We start from the raw sequence: 13,408 nt of genomic DNA, 5'->3' as shown, positions 1-13,408 counted from the left end.
ACTCCCAACAAATTGTAAAATGGGATTCAGAGGCCATTACATTGTCATTAAGGTAGTTGATTGGGAGAAGAAACAGGCTCGGAGGAAGGTCACTTTAATGTTTAAAAAATAATCTTGTATTATTGCAAAATAAAACCAATTTGAATATTTAAAAATTTAAGGACAGAGTTTGATCCTGTTATTCATGATGAGTAGTGACTTACTACTTGAATATTCCCACTTATTTCAATGGGACTGTCTGTAGCATAAGGTACACTCACTGTGAATAAGTGTGATAGAAACTTCCCTTAACATAGGCTGCTTAGCTTTGCTCATTAATCATTGTCCTTTTCACTATAAATAAATGTTACAGTGAACAAACTATTCTAATTTCTATTTTTTCTTCTAACAAACTAACTAAATTGTATTAAAGCAAACAAGGAAAATCTAAAAAAGCATGTCACCTGTATCCTTTTATAAAGGTCATGTGTGTAATTATATTGGATCAGACAAACTAGATTACAAAATAGTACAGGAATGCCATTCACAAGGGGCAGAAGAGAAGATCCAATTCAGTACAACATGTCATCTTATCCCTTGTCTCCTTAAGGGAACTTTGTGTAATGATTGCTGAGTGGCAGGCTCCTGAGAAATTTTCAAAGATCCAGCAAACAAAGCCCGCCTACATGTCTGTGACACAGTCAACAGCTGGGTAATTAGGGGGCATCATGCTGGCAAAGAAACTGTAATCTATAGAACAATAACATTCAGAAAGAGTCAACATCCTGGGGACTCTGCCAGTGATCTGGGCAAATTATAATTGCTATAATTAAAAGCAAAGCAAAATTTGCAGGAAAAGTAGGTCTCTCATCAACCTGGTGTATTCCTGATATAATTGGAAAGGAGATTGACATTTATCAGACCACTGTATGGTCTGACCTAAAGAAAAGAGAAAAAAATGGGCTAAATTTTTGGATGTCTGTGTTTCCCCATCCTATGCCTGTTATTTTCATAGGCACTGCCTTCAGCATAATTATCATACATAGAATGAAGCTACGGTAATGCCACAGAATGTCCATGGGCGGAGTCCAGGTTAAAATCTAGTGAGTGCCATACACATGTTTTGTACAACAAATAATCCTGTTAGTCAATACATATATGTTAGGTGTACTCCACTCATTAATAGGTATTATGTTCACAGTATTCATATGATATAAATTATATACATAGGTGTTGGAAAGTTATACTAACTGAATGGTATTATGTATTTCCCATAATTCCGTTCACTTATGTCAAGATATATTTATATTCCACAATACCCTGCAAAGCTGAAGTCAGCTTTGGCACTGGAAAATACAAAGACATGAATGTTCTGGCTTGGTACAAGGTTAGGAGGTATCTTCACAGGCTGATAGTACCTGGAATAAAACCAAAGATAAGGACAGTTACAGGACTGGTATGAACTGGTGGGTTAGAACTCAGTGACATATAGAAAGCCTTCTCACTCATAAACAGGTCTAGTATAAATTGAGGTAATTTTGAATGCATATTTCAGAGCACACCTGTGTAAAGTGAACCGCATGCTGCAAGATCACAGCTTCCTGGAGGGAGTGACATGTATACCTCCTTTTTACTTTGTACTAACGTTGTCTTTAGACAATAACCTGGCTAAACTTGGTTATTTGGTCCCTGGAACGTTTTTAATATAGAGCCACAAGTGTAGTCAAAATCAGTTAGCTGGACTGTGACTGTGACTGTGAACAAAGAGGCTAGTGCTTTCCTAATAACAGTTTTGCTTCATCAGCTCCTGAACGTAACATCAGTGGCTTCGCATTTTTAGAGATACTGATGCTCAAGCCAATATTTACAATCTGTACAAGCCACTTGATGGTGGGTTTTTGAGGCAGGGACAACCTACAGTGACAAGAAAATAGAACTTCAAGTTACGGATCATCCACTCCATTGTCACAAGAAGCAGAAGAAAAAAAGGTTAAAATATGATGTTATAGTGGTTCCTCTTTCTAGAACAAAAAATATGTTTGCCATTAAAATATGCTTGCACTAAGCTTCAGCTAGAATCCCTAGTTCAGTCAATTAAAACTCAATCTTACATACCACTCACCAGTTCTTCCCAGCTTCAACTCCCTCATTTCACAGCCCACATTTGTCTTCTTGTGCAGGAGTTTCCCAAGCTTGTTTAATGCATATGCATCAGTGTTGATAGTTTATTCCCCTGAGTAGTGATCAGTGTTGATAAGTATCCTCTGCAGAACCCTGTTCTTCCCCATATCTCCACCATGTCCTCCTCCTTTAGAACTCCAGCTCCCATGCACAGCCCTGCTACCCCCACAAGCCACCCTCGTGACCCTGCTTTCTGACATGCTTTCCCCTCCCTGCTTTCCCCTCTGACATGTTTCCTACCAGCCCCACTATGTTCTCACTACATTCAGCTTTAAAATGTCCAATGAATAATGTTCATACTCACCAGCGCTGCTCCATATGAATACTGATGGGTCCAAATGCAGGTAGAGCCGAATTCCCTCCATAACACACTATGGGTGTAAAGGAGCCCCCTTGGGTGACCACTCTGTCCAGATGTCGTGTGGTCTCCCCCTCCTTAGAGCTTTTCTATGGGTTTAAAGCAGCACCGAGAGCATTATGTGGGTACTGTGCACTGAGATGGGTTTTACTCTCCTCCAGTAGCAGACTCTTCACCAAACACTGTTCGTGAGACATCACATATTTTACTGTGGAAGTAGCTATAAGGACATTTAAAATTAGTAATTTTAATTCTTCACTTTTCGCTGATTTTAAAAGTTTGCAAATGTACTGAGTTTTACATGCAATTGCAAAATTTATTTACTGTTGATTTCAGGAGTCCAAAAATCTTGCAGTAACTCGGTAAGTAAGAATAGGAAGGGTTTATACTTAAATTGAGTGCATTTAAAGCAATCAGCTGTCCTGCAAGCTCCCTTTTTCTCCAGCCTTTGCCTGGGCCATGAGAGTCTTTCTGAAAGTCAACACTGTTAACATTCTGTTCAGCCATTCCAAGGTAAAATCGTTAGTGTAGTTTTAATTTCTACCTCAATATCATATTAAACACAACCGTGACCATATTTCCACTATATATTACACTGCCAAAATGACAGGAGTTGCAAACAAATTTCAAAGTATGTGGACCTGTTACCTACTCTAATTGCTCAGCAAATCATCACTCTAGGTCAGTGTGAAACAATGGGTTTGATGCAGTTAGCATCCTTTAATCCTATTCAGATGATCAATTCAAATTAGGATGCAGAGCTTCTCAGGTAAACTACTGGGTTATTAACCTTAATGATGTCAGGGTTTTTTTCACTATCGAACTCTATTTATTAGTGTCTTAGGTACAAGTTACAAGCACACTTCACACTGAAAAATGTAGTAATGTTCTCAATTAAACACAGCAACCTACTAACACCGGGTGAGGAATTTGGGAACGGGGCTAATGTTTAGAGATGTGCTGTGAAGACAAAGGACGTGTACGGAGATTTCTAGAGTGGTCTCATTGGTATGGTTTGGTCTAGTGCACACCGCACTGACAGTGCCATTTAACGCCATTTAATTCGAAGGAGAGTATATTGAAACAATCTTGGAAAACATTTTGATTACACTGGAATCAATAGGACACTACATGTAGAGCTTGCAGTTGTTGACTAGTTTTATTGTTTGGTGCCATAATATCATTCATATTGTACATCACACTGACAGGCCAGACTCATGACTAGGAATATAAGAAAAGGGAGGAAAACATATGCTTCTCCTGCGGCTCTTCATAAGCAGCTCTTGGCTCAAACGGACAATGAGGAAAAATTGTTTCTGTTGGGCTAAAGATTTTTTTGCACCTTGTTCTCTGTTGACCCCCATGATTCCCAGGGTATAGGGGACCTCCACTGAGGTCTCTCCCCTCCAGTGAAGGTTGGATTACCCATGTGGCCTCCTACTCCTACTACTTGTAGATTTAGTTATTTTTGCTGTTGTATTTTTGCTGACCAGACAAGGAGAGTCAGGGATGATGAAGACTGAGGGATTAAGGTGGGACTCATGGAAAAGACCATTATTGTTATCTACTCTGACCTCCTTCACAGCACAGGCCATAGAATGTAACCCCACGATTCCTACATTGAGCCCAGTAACTTGTGTTTGAACTAGATTTATAGCTTTTAGAAAGAAATCCAGGCATCCTTTGGTAAACTCTGTTCAAATGGTTAATTACCCTCACTGTTTTTTAAAAAATAGTATCATATTTTCTGTTTGAATTTTACTAGTTTCAACTTCAAGCCATTGAATCTTGTTATGTATTTGTCAGCTATCCTAAAGAGCCCTGTAAAATCACCTATCATCTTCCTGCGTAGGTATTTATAGAATGTGATCAAGTTGCCTCTTAGTATCTTCAAAAGGACCACTTTAGTCCTCTGTGGAAGGAAGTTGCAACAGTCCAAGAGAAAGAGAGATGTCATGACTGGACAAGGAAATTTGGCAAGAGCCTGAAAGAGCAAAAAGCCATAAAGGGAAGAGTCAAAGATTACTTTAAGTCTGGAGCTTAAGTGACAGGGAAGAAATGGTTGTCAGTGGTAATGGAGAGAGGTAGATGTGGAAGGTTTTAAGACATATTTAGTGAAAGGAAGTAATAGGATGTGCCACACACTATGTAGACATGACTTTGGTCAAGCTTATTGTCATCAACTGATTACTGTGGGCTAACATCTCTGCTAGAGAATATGGAGAGTCTCTCTGAGCAGTTGCCAGAGAAATCCCAGAGGTGCCCTAGCTATCACACCAAAGATTAGGGGGTGTCACAGTTCAGGACAACTGCACCTGTATTTCCCTCAGTGACCCAGCAAGAACATCTGTTCTCAGGCTTCCAGCTGCACAGCCATTGCTTTTCTGGGAGTCTCCCTCCCTTCAGATCAGGGTACTTCCAGGCTGCACCGTTCCTTGCCTTCATTGTGTATTTCCCAGCACAGACAGGTTGTCCAAGGACACCAGCTTGCTTTCTCTTCAGAGACAATTAACAAGTATAATTGCTATAGTTATATGGGTACCACCCAACCCTTCCTTTGAAAGTCTTATTCTTAAGGTAAAGAGCATTACAGAGAAAACATATTAAAACAATATAGGAACCTACAGGCCTGCTTACAAACTTACAAGGGGTAACTCCAACCTTAACATGAGCTCTGGAAGGAACAGTTCTTCAGCACTCCACTCATAGGGGATTCCTTGTGGTTACAAGTTCATCACAGCTTTAGCTCAGAACAAGCATCCAGTCTTATGGGACCTTAGTAGCCACATTCCTTCCAGCCCTCCCCTCCATGTACTAAGGAGGTCTGTCCATTTGCTGGTCAGGAAGGCCCTGACTCTGAGCCTATTTAAAACCAGGCTATTTATCTAAAAACCCTTTCTTTGTCTGATGGTCTCTGGAAAATCCAGTTTGAACTAGCATACGCGAACCTCACCAGGAGATGGCTTCAAAGGCTGAGAAGGGAGGAATTACTGTAGCATCCCCCTTCCTACAGTGCCATGACACATACACAATTACATTTTTAATACATTGGCCCCAAAGGTATTAACCCTAATTCAATAAACTTTATCCTAATTCCATAAGGTTTGTTCAGGATCTTCTCAGTCTGGGAAAAGGGGTATTTCTTAATCCCTATTCAAGAAAACTGCCTGGGAGTCATTCCCCATTCCTGCTGTATTTTATGTGACAGGCTGCCACATCCTCCACCTCTTGACATAGGTGCTGGAACTAGGGGTGGCTTGAAGTGGCTTCCATCACATACAGCGTTTACAGTTTGGTTCAATGGCTCTCAGCACCCCCACTATACACATTGTTCCAGTGCCCCTGCCTCCAGAAGGACTGAGGGAGGCAGCAGCTTGTACAGGGTAGTCCCTGAAAGCCCTGCTGGAGGAGAGAGAAGTCCCCTGATGCCTTAGGACAGACCCCCCCCACAAGGAGCAGTACACACAAAACAGAATGACAGCATCATCTGTCAGTTATATACATACGAGTAGCTACATCTATTGTGATTTTCTCAGTACCAACAACGACACTGGGCAAACTGCTCAATAGCTGGCAGCTGTTATATCTCAGCAGCCACTGAGAGCTAGATTCAGGGTTGTCCTATGGCCCTTCTTTTCTGGCTATGCTAGTACAAGCCACCAGAGTACAGATGTACGGCCTTCCTTGTAAACTGTGCCTCCCTCACAGAAGCCCTTGACACAGGGGTTGCTTGGAAGTGGTAGAAAGTGTGACTAGGGTAGGCCTGTGACAAGGCACTTCCCTTCTGTTACAAGCTGCATGCGGCTAGTGCAAGTTGCAGCAGCCCTTAAGGTTAGGGTGACCATATTTCCCAAAGGGAAAATGAGATAGTGCATGGGGTTAGCCCAAGCCCTCTCTCCGTGTGGGGATGACCCGAGCCACTTGCCGGAATCCTCGTCCAACCCCATACCCCACGGGGCGAGCCTGAGCCCCCCTTCTTCCCCGCGCAAAGCTGCTTGCTCAGCCCTGCCAGCCCCAAGAGACAGCATAGGTATGTTCTCAGCTGTAGATAATCAGCAGATCATCAAGTGTTGAGATAAGTGCCTGCAGATCAAGCAGAAAGGGATCAGCCAGAGAATCTGAGGGACTCTGCTTCAGCCACAGACTGGCAGGATGAGGCTCAAAGAGCTGGAACCTCTAGTGAGAAAGCACTGCAAGGAGTTGCTCTGCGAAAGGAGCCTGGAGGCAAATGAAGTTAGGAAGTGGCTGAGGGAAACAGTAGCAAGTCTGAATAAGCGGACCTTAGCTGTTTAATGCAGGGCCCCTGGGCTGCAACCCAGAATAGAAGGAGATCCTGGGTTCCCCTTAATGCCACCAGGAAACAAGAACATAAAAGCCCTCCTGATGCAAGGGGGCAAGGACTATTGAGCTTAGGGTGGGGCTCAAGACCTAGGATAAGGTCATTAGACTTTGTTTGGGGAATTCTTCACTACCCCTGGAAATGGTAGGGATTATAAACAACCTGCCAGAGAGCTGAGTAGTGAGAAGGGGTAAACCACTGCAGGCACAGAGTTAAAGAGGCAGTTGCATCATGCCTGGCCATGCACCCTGGTTGAATTTACAGATGTTGTCCAGGTTTTCAGTAGTGCAGAAAAGCACAGTAGATGCCATTTGATGCTAATATCCTTCTGCGCACCACTTACTTGTCTTTAAAGACGTTCATGGATGCATTTCAGGTCAAACATCCATCCTATCAATGTTCTAGCTATATAACCTGAATTTTTAGGGCCCAATCCTTAAGTCTTTGTTCAAGGAAAAGCTCCTAGTAAACCTAGTACAGTAAAATTTGCCAAGAGCGACCACTCATGGAAGTTAGCAAAAGTGGTCACTTGTAAGAGATGGCCTCTCTTCAAATATATGGTATGGTATCACCACCCTTACTTCTGCGCTGCTGCTGGCAATGGCGCTGCCTTCAGAGCTGGGCAGCCGGAGAGTGGCAGCTGCTCTCTGGCCACGCAGCTCTGAAGGCAGCACTGCTGCCAGCAGCAGCACAGAAGTCAGGGTGGCGATACCATACCACGTCATCTGTATTTCTCCACTGCTGCTGGCGGCAGCACTGCTTGCAGAGCTGGGTGCTCGACCAGCAGCCACTGCTCTCCTGCCACCTAGCTCTGAAGGCAGAGTAGAGAGTAGCGGCAGCTGCTGGCTGGGCACCCAGCTCTGAATGGAGTAAAAAGATGTGGTCACTGATCGCAGATGACAGGTGGTCACTCTTCACAGTTTCTTCACAGTTAAATTATCTGGGGGGAAAGTTCCATGGCCTTTGCAAGTATTCACTCATGACAGGTGGTTTCTCTTCAGAGATGGTTACTAAGACAGGTTTTACTGTGTATGCTTTAACTTAGTAATGACTGAATATTTGGGCTCTTAAACCACTGATTAGTAGTATTAAAAGAGGAAAAACATAGTGCATCAGTTATGCTCCAAAGAGCTACAACTCTCTAAACAATAAATAGAGTGTACAAACAAATCTATCTTTAACAAAGACTGAGACCAGTCTTTGCTAAAGAAATAATAACTGACATTTCCTTGTCTGAAAAGAAAATCCTCCAATGACTCTCTTACTAGAAAATTATTTTCAGTAAAAATTGCCAGAAATATACCCTGCCCCAGGTCCACTGCTACAGACTATTTCCTAGAATGGAAATGTACAAATACTGATCCTCCCTAAAATCAGTTTGGAAGTCCCCAAACCGCAAAAGTATTAGAAGCTTAACTTGGAGCTATTGTATTTCTTCCTGCTACTTGCTTTGTTTTCTGTTTTTTCTTCTTCCTTCTTTCAGAAACTGAATAAAAACTACAGTCACTAACATTCTTCCAACCCTCCACACATTTTCATGTCTCTGCTGTTGGTTTTTAAGTTTTTATTGCAAGATAAATGTTCTGTCCAGTGGATTTACACCGAGTATGGGCCAGAGCCCAGCTGATTAATCAAAGTAAAGCTTTCAGATACACACATTGCAAAGCATGTGTATTATCATAAATCAGGCTTTGTCAGTACACAAAGGTGATGGGATCAAATTCAAGTCACATAATAGTTTCTTGTTTTAAAGTTCTAATTTGATAAGGTGATACCTGTGGAGAACCAGAAATATTTGTAAATACCAGTAGGTTCCTGTGTGATAGTACCCTGCCTGTAGCAGAGTTAGCACTAAGGGAGTTGTTAAAAGAAACCAGGCAGGAAAGGTAAAACAATGGCTTAGATAAGGAGCATCTCTTCAAACACAATAGCCAGATTTATAGCCGTGAAGAGGCACCCCTTAGCCTCAGCCCTGGTGAGAAGGCTGTTTGGCCAAGGCTGAAAAGAGTCCAGAGACACTGAGCTGTTAAGAGCTACCCTATAGAAATGGAGGGGGAAGTACTCAGTATACAGCCAGGATGACACACAGAGATTGATGGAAAGCCAGAGTCCGCAGCAAGCAAGCTATAACTTGGTGCCCAGAGAGAATAGGGGACACCAAGACGAAAGGCAAGGAAGGCTATGCTACAAAATTAAGTCAACCTTAGTTACGTCAACCTACAGACACCACAGTAATTGAATCAGTTTTGCACATCCACATTACATTCCTTGTGTCCACGGTCCACATCCTCACCAGGAGAGCTTGCACGGATTTAACTACCAGTGTGGGGCATTGTGGGATGGTTTCTGATAGGCAGCAGCAGTCCATGGAAGCAATGCAATGTCTATACTGATGCTGTGTTGACCTAACTACATCAACCTGAGTGCTGCTTCTCTCGCAGAGGTAGAGTTATTAAGTCGGGGGAGTAGTGGGCGAGTTAGAATCAGAGAATCATAGAATATCAGGGTTGGAAGGGACCTCAGGAGGTCATCTAGTCCAACCCCCTGCTCAAAGCAGGACCAATCCCCAACTAAATCATCCCAGCCAGGGCTTTGTCAAGCCTGACCTAAAAAACTTCTAATGGTCCCCCACTGCAACTTGAGACCATTACTCCTCGTACTGTCATCTGCTACCACTGAGAACAGTCTAGATCCATCCTCTTTGGAACCCCCTTTCAGATAGTTGAAAGCAGCTATCAAATCCCCCCTCATTCTTCTCTTCTGCAGACTAAACAATCCCAGTTCCCTCAGCCTCTCCTCATAAGTCATGTGCTCCAGCCCCCTAATCATTTTTGTTGCCCTCGGCTGGACTCTTTCCAATTTTTCCACATCCTTCTTGTAGTGTGGGGCCCAAAACTGGACACAGTACTCCAGATGAGGCCTCACCAATGTCGAATAGAGGGGAACGATCACATACCTCGATCTACTCGCTATGCCCCTACTTATACATCCCAAAATGCCATTGGCCTTCTTGGCAACAAGGGCACACTGTTGACTCATATCCAGCTTCTCGTCCACTGTAACCCCTAGGTCCTTTTCTGCAGAACTGCTGCCTAGCCATTCGGTCCCTAGTCTGTCGCGGTGCATGGGATTCTTCCGTCCTAAGTGCAGGACTCTGCATTTGTCCTTGTTGAACCTCATCAGATTTCTTTTGGCCCAATCCTCTAATTTGTCTAGGGCCCTCTGTATCCTATCCCTACCCTCCCGCGTATCTACCATTCCTCCCAGTTTAGTGTCATCTGCAAACTTGCTGAGGGTGCAATCCACACCATCCTCCAGATCATTAATGAAGATATTGAACAAAACCGGCCCCAGGACCAACTCTTGGGGCACTCCACTTGATACCGGCTGCCAACTAGACATGGGGCCATTGGTCACTACCCGTTGAGCCCAACAATCTAGCCAGCTTTCTATCCACCTTATAGTCCATTCATCCAGCCCATACTTCTTTAACTTGCTGGCAAGAATACTGTGGGAGACCGTGTCAAAAGCTTTGCTAAAGTCAAGGAACAACACATCCACTGCTTTCCCCTCATCCACAGAGCCAGTTATCTCATCATAGAAGGCAATTAGATTAGTCAGGCATGACTTGCCCTTGGTGACTCCATGCTGACTGTTCCTGGTCACTTTCCTCTCCTCTAAGTGCTTCAGAATTGATTCCTTGAGGACCTGCTCCATGATTTCTCCAGGGACTGAGGTGAGGCTGACTGGCCTGTAGTTCCCAGGATCCTCCTTCTTCCCTTTTTTAAAGATGGGCACTACATTAGCCTTTTTCCTGTTGTCCGGAACTTCCCCAGATCGCCATGAGTTTTCAAAGATAATGGCCAATGGCTCTGCAATCACATCCGCCAACTCCTTCAGCACTCTCGGATGCAGCGCATCCAGCCCCGTGGACTTGTGCTCGTCCAGCTTTTCTAAATAGTCCCGAACCACTTCTTCCTTCACAGAGGGCTGTTCACCTCCTCCCCATGCTGTGCTGGCCAGTGCAGTAGTCTGGGAGCTGGCCTTGTTCATGAAGACAGAGGCAAAAAAAGCCTTGAATACATTAGCTGTTTCCACATCCTCCGTCACTAGGTTGCCTCTCTCATTCAATAAGGGGCCCACACTTTCCTTGGCTTTCTTCTTATTGCCAACATTCCTGAAGAAACCCTTCTTGTTACTCTTAACATCCCTCGCTAGCTGCAACTCCAGGTGTGATTTAGCCTTCCTGATTTCACTCCTGCAAGCCCAAGCAATATTTATATACTCATCCCTGTTCATTTGTCCAATCTTCCACTTCTTGTAAGCCTTTTTTTTGTGTTTAAGATAAGCAAGGATTTCACTGTTAAGCCAAGCTGGTCACCTGCCATATTTGCTATTCTTTCTACACATCGGGATGGTTTGTCCCTGTAACCTCTTTAAGGATTCTTTAAAATACAGCCAGATCTCCTGGACTCCTTACCCCCTCATGTTATTCTCCCAGGGGATCCTGTCCATCAGTTCCCTGAGGTTGTCAAAGTCTGATTTTCTGAAATCCAGGGTCTGTATTCTGCTGTTCTCCTTTCTTCCTTGTGTCAGGATCCTGAACTCGACCATCTCATGGTCACTGCCTCCCAGGTTCCCATCCACTTTTGCTTCCCCTACTAATTCTTCCCAGTTTGTGAGCCGCAGGTCAAGAAGAGCTCTGCCGTTAGTTGGTTCCTCCAGCACTTGCACCAGGAAATTGTCCCCTACACTTTCCAAAAACTTCCTGGATTGTCTGTGTTGCTCTCCCAGCAGATATCAGGGAGATTGAAGTCTCCCATGAGAACCAGGGCCTGAGGTCTAGTAACTTCCTTTAGTTGCCGGAAGAAAGCCTCGTCCATCTCATCCCCCTGGTCCGGTGGTCTATAGCAGACTCCCACCACGACATCACCCTTGTTACTCACTTCTAAACTTAATCCAGAGACTCAGGTTTTTCTGCAGTTTAATAACGGAGCTCTGAGCAGTCATACTGCTCTCTTACATACAATGCAACTCCCCCACCTTTTCTGCCCTACCTGTCCTTCCTGAACAATTTATATCCATCCATGACAGTACTCCAGTCATGTGAATTATCCCACCAAGTCTCTGTTATTCCAATCACATCATAATTCCTTGACTGTGCCAGGATTTCCAGTTCTCCCTGCTTGTTTCCCAGGCTTCTTGCATTTGTGTATAGGCACTTGAGATAACTCGCTGATCGTCCCTCTTTCTCAATGTGAGACAGGAGCCCTTCCCTCTTGCATTCTCCTGCTTGTGCTTCCTCCCGGTATCCCACGTCCCCACTTACCTCAGGGCTTTGGTCTCCTTCCCCCGGTGAACCTAGTTTAAAGCCCTCCTCACTAGGTTAGCCAGCCTGCTTGAGAAGATGCTCTTCCCTCTCTTCATTAGTTGGAGCCCGTTTCTGCCTAGCACTCCTCCTTCTTGGAACACCATCCCATGGTCAAAGAATCCAAAGCCTTCTCTCCGACACCACCTGTGTAGCCATTCCCTGATTTCCACAATTCGACAGTCTCTACCCAGGCCTTTTCCTTCCACGGGGAGGATGGACAAGAATACCACTTGTGCCTCAAACTCCTTTATCCTTCTTCCCAGAGACACGTAGTCTGCAGTGATCCGCTCAAGGTCATTCTTGGCAGTATCATTGGTGCCCACGTGGAGAAGCAGGAAGGGGTAGTGATCCGAGGGCTTGATGAGTCTCAGCAGTCTCTCTGTCACATCGTGAATCCTAGCTCCTGGCAAGCAGCAGACTTCTCGGTTTTCCCGGTCGGGGCAGCAGATAGATGACTCAGTCCCCCTGAAGAGAGAGTCCCTGACCACCACCACCCACCTCCTTCTCTTGGGAGCGGTGGTCATGGAACCCCCATCCCTAGGACAGTGCATTTCATGCCTTCCAATCGGCGGAGTCTCCTTCTGTTCCCTTCCCTCAGATGTATCATCTAGTCCACTCTCCGCATTAGTGCCTGTGGAGAGAACGTGAAAACGGTTGCTTACCTGTATCTGCGTTGCTGGTACATGGACACTCCCCTTTCTTCTTCTGGAGGTCACATGCTGCCAAATTTCTTCACCGTCCTCCTGTCCCCACTGCGCAGCCTGCTCTGAATCTTCAGAACATTGTGTCCGTAGAAACATATCCTGACATCTGTCCAGGAAATCTTCAGTTTCTCTTATGCAAAGCAGAGTTGGTACTTGTTTCTCCAGACCTTGAATTGTCTCTTCCAATATGGAGACCAGCTTGCACTTTGTACAAACAAAGTCACTTCTGTCCTGTGGCAGAAAGACAAACATGGCACGTCCAGTGCAGGTCACAACAGCTGAACACTCCCCATCCATATTACCTTCCTTCTATGAGCTTCCTCAGGAGTTGTAGTAACTACTCAGAGAAGCCGGCAAGATGTAAGCCTCAGTGGGCTCTCCCCAGGCGAACTCCCTCTGTTAGCCTCTCTGCTATTTGCCGCTCAGCTGGTTCGCAGCTGACTGGCTTTCTATAACAGTCAGGCCCACTCAAGGCT

Source organism: Eretmochelys imbricata, chromosome 1 (genome assembly GCF_965152235.1).
Source record: "Eretmochelys imbricata isolate rEreImb1 chromosome 1, rEreImb1.hap1, whole genome shotgun sequence".
NCBI lineage: Eukaryota > Metazoa > Chordata > Testudines > Cheloniidae > Eretmochelys > Eretmochelys imbricata.
The sequence above is the reverse complement of the archived record's forward strand: the minus strand, read 5'-3'. Positions refer to the sequence as shown.